The 12,942-nt window shown below is 52.2% G+C and overlaps 1 protein-coding gene across 1 annotated transcript in view; it reads left to right on the top strand.

The window, feature by feature from the left end:
- NT5C1B (5'-nucleotidase, cytosolic IB) overlaps positions 1-12,942 on the top strand; it is a 101,388-nt gene that overhangs the window by 66,869 nt on the left and 21,577 nt on the right. The window lies entirely within an intron of this gene.

The following is a 12,942-nucleotide window of genomic DNA, read 5'->3' as shown; positions in this document are numbered from 1 at the left end:
AGCTGCCGGGTACCTGCCTTCTCTATGTCATTCACAAGACTCCTATTCATTCACCTCCCAGCACTTGACCTGCATCTTGTATTTCATCTCCGCATCTCATTTTCTCAGGGTTAAAACTAAATTGCTTATTTTCTTCTGAGTCAAAAGAAACAGACACAACTGGGGCACATGTGTGCAACTGGTCAGCAAGACGTCGTGGATTTCACGCGACTACTCCAAGAACGTTGACTCATTCAGACCTATGGAGACAAGTTATAGTTGTGTCTGTTCTGATGCATGACTTTCTATAGCTCTTTATATTATTTTGGTGGTAAGAATTCACACAATGCTAAAAGTCCACTTTTATATTGGCTACCAATCTTAGAAGAATAGAGGATGGGTACAATAGTTGACGGTGAGTCTTGTACATTACCAGACATGTCAGGTGTTGGAATTGGGAGACTCCTTAAGCCAAGTTATATGTATGTTGCAAGAGTTAAGTATTGAGGCAGCATTTGTGGCATTGTTGATTGTCAGATGAAATGAGTGTGAGATGATTCTAGAAGAGATGGGCAGCACAAGAGAAGTCTTTTATTTATATATATATATATATATATATATAATCTCTCTCTCTCTCTCTCTCTCTCTCTCTCTCTATCTATCTATCTATCTATCTATCTATCTATCTATATATATATATATATATATATATATATATATATATATAAAATAAATATAATATAAGCATGAGCAGATGATTAGAGGAGTCGAGGAGAGGGCGGCTGTCACGAAACAGACTTAGGGATGGTCTGGCGTGAGGTGAAACACACAACAGACAGGGGTTTTACCAAGACACACAAAGGATATATCGGGGACACAATAACAACGGTGGGTCATGATGCAAGTGAGAGGGAAGATGGACACCTCTTGCACTTACCTGCTACTGTACCCTGCATTCCTAGCCAGTTCCTATACAGGTTTCTCACCTGTCGCTGAGCAGGAACCTGAAGCCCTGATGAACCCTGCAATAAGCCCTGGCTAGTGAGTGGGAAGGTAAGGATCAGTAATCCTATCGCTGCACTAAAAAAACACACCAAGGGAAGGTAATACATACAGGGGGGAAAACAACAACAACAGAGTAACCAACAACTTGGAGGCAGTCAGGCTCCAGTCCTGCAGCATTCACCACAACTAACAGTAAGAACTCCAGGAGCTCCCTCCACCTGCAGGCCCAGAAGCCAAATGGCAAAGAGAATAACCAGCACCCTCTACTGGAAGCAGAGGGTATATAAAAGGACTGGGAGTGGTCCCAAACCGAAAACACCTGACCAGACATCAGAAGCTGGTAGCAAGAAAACTGACATTAACTCTTGCCACTCACAAAGAAAGAAAACACGTTTAATATGTAGAGTCTCAGATGACAATGAGGACTCTAGTCTCGATCCTGTCACTAGTCTCAAAATACAGAGACGGCCGTGACAGTGGCATTAGTAGAACTTGGGTTGCAAGTGGAACAGCATATGTGAGTTGAGATAGATAGGCGTTTATAGGTTGAAGTTGGGGGAAAATCTGCATTCGGCCTCATTTGGCTGTTCTTTTTGCATGTTTCATGCATATTTTTTACAAATAGAATCTATGGCGCTGTTCCCAAGTCCATAATTTTGTTGTGGACCATACATGTATGTTTTTAAACCAAGTCATGGATCAAACTCACTAATGCAAGTTTATGGGTCCATCTAATCCTAGTAATGGCCATTCTTAACAAACAGTTTGCTGTTAGAAACTTGAGAAACCTCCATCAGTTTTGTTTTACATGTGACAAAAACTGATGGTAAAAAAAAATCTGATTAAGGACCAGTTGGAAACTGGTTAACATACTCCTAAAAAAAAAATTAGGAATCTGAATGAAGCCGTGTATGGAGCCTCCTGACTCTTCATAGATTATTTTGGAGAAGAGAACAATCGGAAAGTTGGAATTTAAGTCCTGGATTCTTTCGTTTTCAGGGGACTTTCCTCTCTCCCTGTATCAAATACTTGAAAACTGGGGGACTTTGGTGAGATAGTTCCTTAGCAAATGAAGTTTCAGCCACGAGTTATCTCATGTGCATGGCCAGTTGTACGCTCCTTTAACACTCATTATTATAAACTAGAAGGTGGCCCTATTCTAACGCATCGGGTATTCTAGAATTTATTGTGTAGTTAATGTATGATTTTTGTTATATATATATATACATAAATGTTGTGTGTAGTTGCCAGTGTTTGTGTAGGGCGCTGTACATGTTCTGGGTGTTGTCTGGGTGTGGGGGGAGAGCGGTGTTGTTTGTGTGTTGCGTTGTTTGTGGAGCGCTGTGTGTCTGCAGCGTTGTGTGTGTGTGGTGCTGTGTGTGTGTTGCACAGTTTGTGCAGTGTGTGTGTCTTGGAGGAGTAGTCCTGGGAGAGAGGAGGATAATAGGAGGAGTAGTCCTGGAGGTGAGGAGTATAATAGGAGGAGTAGTCCTGGGGAGAGAGGAGTATAATAGGAGGAGTAGTCCTGGGGACAGAGGAGTATAATAGGAGGAGTAGTCCTTAGGAGAGAGGAGTATAATAGGAGGAGTAGTCCTGGGGGGAGAGGAGTATAATAGAAGGGGTAGTCCTGGGGAGAGAGGAGGATAATAGAAGGAGTAGTCCTGGGGAGAGAGGAGGATAATAGGAGGAGTAGTCCTGGGGGAGAGGAGGATAATAGGAGGAGTAGTCCTGTGGGAGAGGAGTATATAATAGGAGGAGTAGTCCTGGGGGGAGAGGAGGATAATAGAAGGAGTAGTCCTGGGGGAGAGAGGAGTATAATAGAAGGGGTAGTCCTGGGGGGCGAGGAGGATAATAGTTGGAGTAGTCCTGGGGGGAGAGGAGTATAATAGAAGGGGTAGTCCTGGGGAGAGAGGAGGATAATAGGAGGAGTAGTCCTGGGGGGAGAGGAGGATAATAGGAGGAGTAGTCCTGGGGGGAGAGGAGGATAATAGGAGGAGTAGTCCTGGGGGGAGAGGAGGATAATAGGAGGAGTAGTCCTGGGGGGAAAGGAGTATAATAGGGGGAGTAGTCCTGGGGGGAGAGGAGGATAATAGGAGGAGTAGTCCTGGGGGGAGAGGAGGATAATAGGAGGAATAGTCCTGGGGAGAGAGGAGTATAATAGGAGGAGTAGTCCTGGGGAGAGAGGAGGATAATAGGAGGAGTAGTCCTGGGGAGAGAGGAGGATAATAGGAGGAGTAGTCCTGGGGGGAAAGGAGTATAATAGGAGGAGGAGTCCTGGAAGGAGAGGAGTATAATAGGAGGAGTAGTCCTGGGGGGAGGGGAGTATAATAGGGGGAGTAGTCCTGGGGGGAGAGGAGGATAATAGGAGGAGTAGTCCTGGGGGGAGAGGAGGATAATAGGAGGAATAGTCCTGGGGAGAGAGGAGTATAATAGGAGGAGTAGTCCTGGGGGGAGAGGAGTATAATAGAAGGGGTAGTCCTGGGGAGAGAGGAGGATAATAGGAGGAGTAGTCCTGGGGGGAGAGGAGGATAATAGGAGGAGTAGTCCTGGGGGAGAGGAGGATAATAGGAGGAGTAGTCCTGGGGGGAGAGGAGGATAATAGGAGGAGTAGTCCTGGGGGGAAAGGAGTATAATAGGAGGAGGAGTCCTGGGGGGAGAGGAGTATAATTGGAGGAGTAGTCCTTAGGAGAGAGGAGTATAATAGGAGGAGTAGTCCTGGGGGGAGAGGAGTATAATAGAAGGAGTAGTCCTGGGGAGAGAGGAGTATAATAGGAGGGGTAGTCCTGGGGAGAGATGAGGATAATAGGAGGAGTAGTCCTCGGGAGAGAGGAGTATAATAGGAGGAGTAGTCCTGGGGGGAGAGGAGGATAATAGGAGGCGTAGTCCTGGGGGGAGAGGAGGATAATAGGAGGAGTAGTCCTGGGGGGAGAGGAGGATAATAGGAGGAGTAGTCCTGGGGAGAGAGGAGGATAATAGGAGGAGTAGTCCTGGGGGGAGAGGAGGATAATAGGAGGAGTAGTCCTGGGGGGAGAGGAGGATAATAGGAGGAGTAGTCCTGGGGGGAAAGGAGGATAATAGGAGGAGTAGTCCTGGGGAGAGAGGAGGATAATAGGAGGAGTAGTCCTGGGGGGAGAGGAGGATAATAGGAGGAGTAGTCCTGGGGGGAGAGGAGTATAATAGGAGGAGTAGTCCTGGGGGGAAAGGAGGATAATAGGAGGAGTAGTCCTGGGGAGAGAGGAGGATAATAGGAGGAGTAGTCCTGGGGGGAGAGGAGGATAATAGGAGGAGTAGTCCTGGGGGGAGAGGAGTATAATAGGAGGAGTAGTCCTGGGGGGAGGGGAGTATAATAGGGGGAGTAGTCCTGGGGGGAGAGGAGGATAATAGGAGGAGTAGTCCTGGGGAGAGAGGAGTATAATAGGAGGAGTAGTCCTGGGGACAGAGGAGTATAATAGGAGGAGTAGTCCTGGGGGGAGAGGAGTATAATAGAAGGAGTAGTCCTGGGGAGAGAGGAGTATAATAGGAGGGGTAGTCCTGGGGAGAGAGGAGGATAATAGGAGGAGTAGTCCTCGGGAGAGAGGAGTATAATAGGAGGAGTAGTCCTGGGGAGAGAGGAGGATAATAGGAGGAGTAGCCCTGGGGGGAGAGGAGGATAATAGGAGGAGTAGTCCTGTGGGAGAGGAGTACATAATAGGAGGAGTAGTCCTGGGGGGAGAGGAGGATAATAGAAGGAGTAGTCCTGGGGGGAGAGGAGTATAATAGAAGGGGTAGTCCTGGGGGGAGAGGAGGATAATAGAAGGGGTAGTCCTGGGGAGAGAGGAGGATAATAGGAGGAGTAGTCCTGGGGGGAGAGGAGGATAATAGGAGGAGTAGTCCTGGGGGGAGAGGAGGATAATAGGAGGAGTAGTCCTGGGGGGAGAGGAGGATAATAGGAGGAGTAGTCCTGGGGGGAAAGGAGTATAATAGGAGGAGTAGTCCTGGGGGGAGAGGAGTATAATAGGAGGAGTAGTCCTGGGGGGAGGGGAGTATAATAGGGGGAGTAGTCCTGGGGGGAGAGGAGGATAATAGGAGGAGTAGTCCTGGGGGGAGAGGAGGATAATAGGAGGAATAGTCCTGGGGAGAGAGGAGTATAATAGGAGGAGTAGTCCTGGGGAGAGAGGAGGATAATAGGAGGAGTAGTCCTGGGGAGAGAGGAGGATAATAGGAGGAGTAGTCCTGGGGGGAAAGGAGTATAATAGGAGGAGGAGTCCTGGAAGGAGAGGAGTATAATAGGAGGAGTAGTCCTGGGGGGAGGGGAGTATTGTGGCGCCCCTGAGGCTTCCGTCGCCACAGGTCATTGCACCCCACCAGCGGTGTGATGCCCCATTCTGGGAGAGGAAGAGAGTGAACTCCGGTCCCCTGGTAAATCCACACTACACCCATTGTTAGGTACATACTGGGACCAGGGAAAGTGGCAGGCAACCCTCCCATGCTGCATGCTGAGAGGGGCTGTAAGACCCATCCCTGCTCCCATAGGGTGGTAGCTTAGCAACTGGGGAGGTGGGAGGAGCCACCAGAGAGCAGATAGAGAAAGGAAGGTCAAGTGAGTTTCAGTTTACCTCAGGGAGTGAGAGAAGCAGCATGTAGTTGGAGGAGAAGAACGAGAGAAAGGAGGGAGGAGGAGGCCTGCTGAGGCAGGCAAGGAGGAGAAAGAAGAGAAGGAAAGAAAGGGTCGCAGGGCCGCGGGTAGTCCTGTAGGTACCACGAGCTGTCCTTGTTGGGTACCGAAGCCGAGGGCCCAGAGGCGCTACGAGTAGCTGCAGGCTGCGGTGGCCTGGTCCACAGTGACATCGGTGGAGTGATTAGCTGCGACAGGGGACGGTCCCTAGAGACTGGAGGAGTGAAAAGACAATCTCCAAACAGTAAAAACCGAGGCCCAGGGACGCTGTAAGCTCCCAGGGCCAGAACCCAGAGCAGCCCTTCAGAAAAGGGGTAATCAGCCGACAGGTGACCCCCCAGCCTGGAGGCTGTAATGGAGGCCAAGCCAAGTCCATCTTAACAAAGGCAAGGCTAGTGAAGACAGCAGAGAAAGAGACACTAAGAGAGAGGGTACCGGATTTCACACTCTGAATCACCCAGAAGACGGAGGTCCCTGACAGCGGTCCCAGCAGTCCAAGGGTTCTGCCTGCCCTGACAAGAACTGTGAGTAAAAGAACTTGAACTGCACCTCTGAAGTTGCCTCAGTTATTTCATCTGCATAGACATTTACAAGCACCAACTGTGCCCCGGGCATTGCTCCACCTGTGGGGAGCAGTACCACCATTGCTGCTATAACATCCCCCGGAGGCCTCATACAGCAGCGGCGGCCTATTAGCCGCATACCACAGGTGGCGTCACGAACACAACCATTAACAAGCAAGCCACATATTCTACTGACACCCACCAGGGCCACGGAGCCGGGCCCAGCCACCACTGACTACCACTGGACTAGTCCAGCCCGGCACCGGGTGTCCCATTGCCCTGGGGTGGGCGAGTCAATTTTGGCGTCACGAACAGGATTTCGTGCCCGGTCTAACCGGGTACTGTGCGCCTGAAGAACCGTGTGACAGACTGTGTACTTTACTGAGAAACCGCCGCCATTAGCGCTGCTGAGAGCGGGAAGAAGGGGGGCGTGCAAGAAGAAAGGGCGCGAAGAGAAGCCCCGCCCCCTTGTCCAAGAAAAGCGCGCGAAGCGGTGCCCGCCATAGAAAGCGGAAGAAAAAGAAGTGGTGACCAAATAAGCTGGCCGGCTGGCAGACAGAGTTTAAAAAGCCAGACCAGCAGACAACGAAAATGTACCTTATCGCAAGCGGAGTGATGCCGGTCGTGGTGGGCTGGGCGCCAGTCTGGCGCCAGATGCAAGTGCAGCCTCCGGCCCCGCCGCCGAGAAGGGAAAGGGAGAAGCCGAGTGGCGTGGTCGAGCACCCGAGCAGTAATCCAGCAAGCGTTCCCCAGGTCGGCAGCATGGCAGAGAGGCTGCAGGAGTGTACACCTGGGACCGGGAAGATGGATCCCGAGCTGGACGTGCTCCGGGAGGAAATGCGAATCCTGGCTCGGAGACTGCGTAACCTGCAAGCAGAGGTGGACCGGCGGAGTGAAACACCGATGGTGCCGGAGAGTGTGGGCCACAGGATGGAGGCCGCGGAGCAGCGACCGGGTGAGCAATGTGAAGCCCCGACCCGTCCGGACCCACTGACCCACCAAGCGCCACCGCCCTGTCCCTCCACTGTCCCGCAGGCCTTCCCCGCCAGCCCCGCAAATGCTCGGTGGGGCACCGGAGGCCTGCCCGAAACCCCCGCAGGCGGAGCCTGGGGAGGGGTGGACCCCGACCAGCTAGTGGGCCCCCTACCGAGTCCCCCTGTGAGTCTCCTGGGAGCGACATCCCCGGGAGTGCACTGGGACGCAGCGCCCATAGAGAGTAGGGGACTGCAAAAGCCCCTGCGCCCCAAGGAAACCGCACTGGCAAACGAGCTGACCTGCCGGAGATTGGTGCAGGAGTACCAGCAGGAGCGGGAGGCCCGGGAGGAGACGGCCTCAGAAGAACCGGAGTGGCGCCGCACTATGCCAGCGTGCGGCGTCTCTCCTGTCAGCAGCAGCCGCAGCACTACCTCAAGGCAGACCCAGGTCACAGAACTGAGCAGAGGTCCTGTGACAGCCACGCAAGAAACGCAGACCAGGATCTCCATGGCCTACATGCTGCCCAGGGCCCTGCCAAAGAAGGACCCCTGCAATGAAGAGTAAAGATGAAGAGCTGCTGAACTGTAAATAGCCCCTGTTTGCCCCTCATTCTTTTCGAAGATGACACCCTTTCCTACTGTACTGCCCCTGATTCTTTTTGAAGACGTCACCCCCATGTTATGTGCTACCGGGCCACTGAACTGGAATGTGGGCCCCGGTGAATGTTTAGGTGTCCTGTCATACCAAGCCACTGGACTTAGTGGCTGGTGTGTGGTGTATGTGTTTTATGTCCTACCAGGCCATTGGACTTAATGGCTGGTATGTTGTTGATCTGTCTGATGCAACCAGGCCATTGGACTTAATGGCTGGTTGAAGATGTTACTTTGTTTGTTTGAAACGAACTGACGGGCTACTGGACTTGTAGTAGCCAAAAATGTAATTAGTTGCACCCGTTGTGCCCCCTACCAGAATTATGGGGGATTTGCCTGAACCGTGCAATGGACTGGAAGTGCACACTTAGAGTTTTCTTTATAAGAAGTTTGCAACGTTCATGATATGTGCCTCCCATAAAGGGAAGAAATGTTTTACTGTTTTATGTTATTGCATACAAAAATGTTTTTGCAGTGTCTCCACATGTTTTTGTTGTTTTTCAGCCCGAGGACGTGCTGGGATTTGCTGTGGGGGAGTGTGGCGCCCCTGAGGCTTCCGTCGCCACAGGTCATTGCACCCCACCAGCGGTGTGATGCCCCATTCTGGGAGAGGAAGAGAGTGAACTCCGGTCCCCTGGTAAATCCACACTACACCCATTGTTAGGTACATACTGGGACCAGGGAAAGTGGCAGGCAACCCTCCCATGCTGCATGCTGAGAGGGGCTGTAAGACCCATCCCTGCTCCCATAGGGTGGTAGCTTAGCAACTGGGGAGGTGGGAGGAGCCACCAGAGAGCAGATAGAGAAAGGAAGGTCAAGTGAGTTTCAGTTTACCTCAGGGAGTGAGAGAAGCAGCATGTAGTTGGAGGAGAAGAACGAGAGAAAGGAGGGAGGAGGAGGCCTGCTGAGGCAGGCAAGGAGGAGAAAGAAGAGAAGGAAAGAAAGGGTCGCAGGGCCGCGGGTAGTCCTGTAGGTACCACGAGCTGTCCTTGTTGGGTACCGAAGCCGAGGGCCCAGAGGCGCTACGAGTAGCTGCAGGCTGCGGTGGCCTGGTCCACAGTGACATCGGTGGAGTGATTAGCTGCGACAGGGGACGGTCCCTAGAGACTGGAGGAGTGAAAAGACAATCTCCAAACAGTAAAAACCGAGGCCCAGGGACGCTGTAAGCTCCCAGGGCCAGAACCCAGAGCAGCCCTTCAGAAAAGGGGTAATCAGCCGACAGGTGACCCCCCAGCCTGGAGGCTGTAATGGAGGCCAAGCCAAGTCCATCTTAACAAAGGCAAGGCTAGTGAAGACAGCAGAGAAAGAGACACTAAGAGAGAGGGTACCGGATTTCACACTCTGAATCACCCAGAAGACGGAGGTCCCTGACAGCGGTCCCAGCAGTCCAAGGGTTCTGCCTGCCCTGACAAGAACTGTGAGTAAAAGAACTTGAACTGCACCTCTGAAGTTGCCTCAGTTATTTCATCTGCATAGACATTTACAAGCACCAACTATGCCCCGGGCATTGCTCCACCTGTGGGGAGCAGTACCACCATTGCTGCTATAACATCCCCCGGAGGCCTCATACAGCAGCGGCGGCCTATTAGCCGCATACCACAGGTGGCGTCACGAACACAACCATTAACAAGCAAGCCACATATTCTACTGACACCCACCAGGGCCACGGAGCCGGGCCCAGCCACCACTGACTACCACTGGACTAGTCCAGCTCGGCACCGGGTGTCCCATTGCCCTGGGGTGGGCGAGTCAGTATAATAGGGGGAGTAGTCCTGGGGGGAGAGGAGGATAATAGGAGGAGTAGTCCTGGGGGGAGAGGAGGATAATAGGAGGAATAGTCCTGGGGAGAGAGGAGTATAATAGGAGGAGTAGTCCTGGGGGGAGAGGAGTATAATAGAAGGGGTAGTCCTGGGGAGAGAGGAGGATAATAGGAGGAGTAGTCCTGGGGGGAGAGGAGGATAATAGGAGGAGTAGTCCTGGGGGGAGAGGAGGATAATAGGAGGAGTAGTCCTGGGGGAAAGGAGTATAATAGGAGGAGGAGTCCTGGGGGGAGAGGAGTATAATTGGAGGAGTAGTCCTTAGGAGAGAGGAGTATAATAGGAGGAGTAGTCCTGGGGGGAGAGGAGTATAATAGAAGGAGTAGTCCTGGGGAGAGAGGAGTATAATAGGAGGGGTAGTCCTGGGGAGAGATGAGGATAATAGGAGGAGTAGTCCTGGGGAGAGAGGAGGATAATAGGAGGAGTAGTCCTGGGGGGAAAGGAGTATAATAGGAGGAGGAGTCCTGGAAGGAGAGGAGTATAATAGGGGGAGTAGTCCTGGGGGGAGGGGAGTATAATAGGGGGAGTAGTCCTGGGGGGAGAGGAGGATAATAGGAGGAGTAGTCCTGGGGGGAGAGGAGGATAATAGGAGGAATAGTCCTGGGGAGAGAGGAGTATAATAGAAGGGGTAGTCCTGGGGAGAGAGGAGGATAATAGGAGGAGTAGTCCTGGGGGGAGAGGAGGATAATAGGAGGAGTAGTCCTGGGGGGAGAGGAGGATAATAGGAGGAGTAGTCCTGGGGGGAGAGGAGGATAATAGGAGGAGTAGTCCTGGGGGGAAAGGAGTATAATAGGAGGAGGAGTCCTGGGGGGAGAGGAGTATAATTGGAGGAGTAGTCCTTAGGAGAGAGGAGTATAATAGGAGGAGTAGTCCTGGGGAGAGAGGAGTATAATAGGAGGGGTAGTCCTGGGGAGAGATGAGGATAATAGGAGGAGTAGTCCTCGGGAGAGAGGAGTATAATAGGAGGAGTAGTCCTGGGGGGAGAGGAGGATAATAGGAGGAGTAGTCCTCGGGAGAGAGGAGGATAATAGGAGGAGTAGTCCTGGGGGGAGAGGAGGATAATAGGAGGAGTAGTCCTGGGGGGAGAGGAGGATAATAGGAGGAGTAGTCCTGGGGAGAGAGGAGGATAATAGGAGGAGTAGTCCTGGGGGGAGAGGAGGATAATAGGAGGAGTAGTCCTGGGGGGAGAGGAGTATAATAGAAGGAGTAGTCCTGGGGAGAGAGGAGTATAATAGGAGGGGTAGTCCTGGGGAGAGATGAGGATAATAGGAGGAGTAGTCCTCGGGAGAGAGGAGTATAATAGGAGGAGTAGTCCTGGGGGGAGAGGAGGATAATAGGAGGAGTAGTCCTGGGGGGAGAGGAGGATAATAGGAGGAGTAGTCCTGGGGGGAGAGGAGGATAATAGGAGGAGTAGTCCTGGGGAGAGAGGAGTATAATAGGGGGAGTAGTCCTGGGGGGAGAGGAGGATAATAGGAGGAGTAGTCCTGGGGAGAGAGGAGTATAATAGGAGGAGTAGTCCTGGGGACAGAGGAGTATAATAGGAGGAGTAGTCCTGGGGGGAGAGGAGTATAATAGAAGGAGTAGTCCTGGGGAGAGAGGAGTATAATAGGAGGGGTAGTCCTGGGGAGAGAGGAGGATAATAGGAGGAGTAGTCCTCGGGAGAGAGGAGTATAATAGGAGGAGTAGTCCTGGGGAGAGAGGAGGATAATAGGAGGAGTAGTCCTGGGGGGAGAGGAGGATAATAGGAGGAGTAGTCCTGTGGGAGAGGAGTACATAATAGGAGGAGTAGTCCTGGGGGGAGAGGAGGATAATAGAAGGAGTAGTCCTGGGGGGAGAGGAGTATAATAGAAGGGGTAGTCCTGGGGGGAGAGGAGGATAATAGTTGGAGTAGTCCTGGGGGGAGAGGAGTATAATAAAAGGGGTAGTCCTGGGGAGAGAGGAGGATAATAGGAGGAGTAGTCCTGGGGGGAGAGGAGGATAATAGGAGGAGTAGTCCTGGGGGGAGAGGAGGATAATAGGAGGAGTAGTCCTGGGGGGAGAGGAGGATAATAGGAGGAGTAGTCCTGGGGGGAAAGGAGTATAATAGGAGGAGGAGTCCTGGGGGGAGAGGAGTATAATAGGAGGAGTAGTCCTGGGGACAGAGGAGTATAATAGGAGGAGTAGTCCTGGGGGGAGAGGAGTATAATAGAAGGAGTAGTCCTGGGGAGAGAGGAGTATAATAGGAGGGGTAGTCCTGGGGAGAGAGGAGGATAATAGGAGGAGTAGTCCTCGGGAGAGAGGAGTATAATAGGAGGAGTAGTCCTGGGGAGAGAGGAGGATAATAGGAGGAGTAGTCCTGGGGGGAGAGGAGGATAATAGGAGGAGTAGTCCTGTGGGAGAGGAGTACATAATAGGAGGAGTAGTCCTGGGGGGAGAGGAGGATAATAGAAGGAGTAGTCCTGGGGGGAGAGGAGTATAATAGAAGGGGTAGTCCTGGGGGGAGAGGAGGATAATAGTTGGAGTAGTCCTGGGGGGAGAGGAGTATAATAAAAGGGGTAGTCCTGGGGAGAGAGGAGGATAATAGGAGGAGTAGTCCTGGGGGGAGAGGAGGATAATAGGAGGAGTAGTCCTGGGGGGAGAGGAGGATAATAGGAGGAGTAGTCCTGGGGGGAGAGGAGGATAATAGGAGGAGTAGTCCTGGGGGGAAAGGAGTATAATAGGAGGAGGAGTCCTGGGGTGAGAGGAGTATAATAGGAGGAGTAGTCCTGGGGGGAGGGGAGTATAATAGGGGGAGTAGTCCTGGGGGGAGAGGAGGATAATAGGAGGAGTAGTCCTGGGGGGAGAGGAGGATAATAGGAGGAATAGTCCTGGGGAGAGAGGAGTATAATAGGAGGAGTAGTCCTGGGGAGAGAGGAGGATAATAGGAGGAGTAGTCCTGGGGAGAGAGGAGGATAATAGGAGGAGTAGTCCTGGGGGGAAAGGAGTATAATAGGAGGAGGAGTCCTGGAAGGAGAGGAGTATAATAGGAGGAGTAGTCCTGGGGGGAGGGGAGTATAATAGGGGGAGTAGTCCTGGGGGGAGAGGAGGATAATAGGAGGAGTAGTCCTGGGGGGAGAGGAGGATAATAGGAGGAATAGTCCTGGGGAGAGAGGAGTATAATAGGAGGAGTAGTCCTGGGGGGAGAGGAGTATAATAGAAGGGGTAGTCCTGGGGAGAGAGGAGGATAATAGGAGGAGTAGTCCTGGGGGGAGAGGAGGATAATAGGAGGAGTAGTCCTGGGGGGAGAGGAGGATAATAGGAGGAGTAGTCCTGGGGGGAGA

This window comes from Anomaloglossus baeobatrachus, chromosome 3 (assembly GCF_048569485.1).
Source record: "Anomaloglossus baeobatrachus isolate aAnoBae1 chromosome 3, aAnoBae1.hap1, whole genome shotgun sequence".
Taxonomy (NCBI): Eukaryota; Metazoa; Chordata; class Amphibia; order Anura; family Aromobatidae; genus Anomaloglossus; species Anomaloglossus baeobatrachus.
The sequence above is the reverse complement of the archived record's forward strand: the minus strand, read 5'-3'. Positions and strand labels throughout refer to the sequence as shown.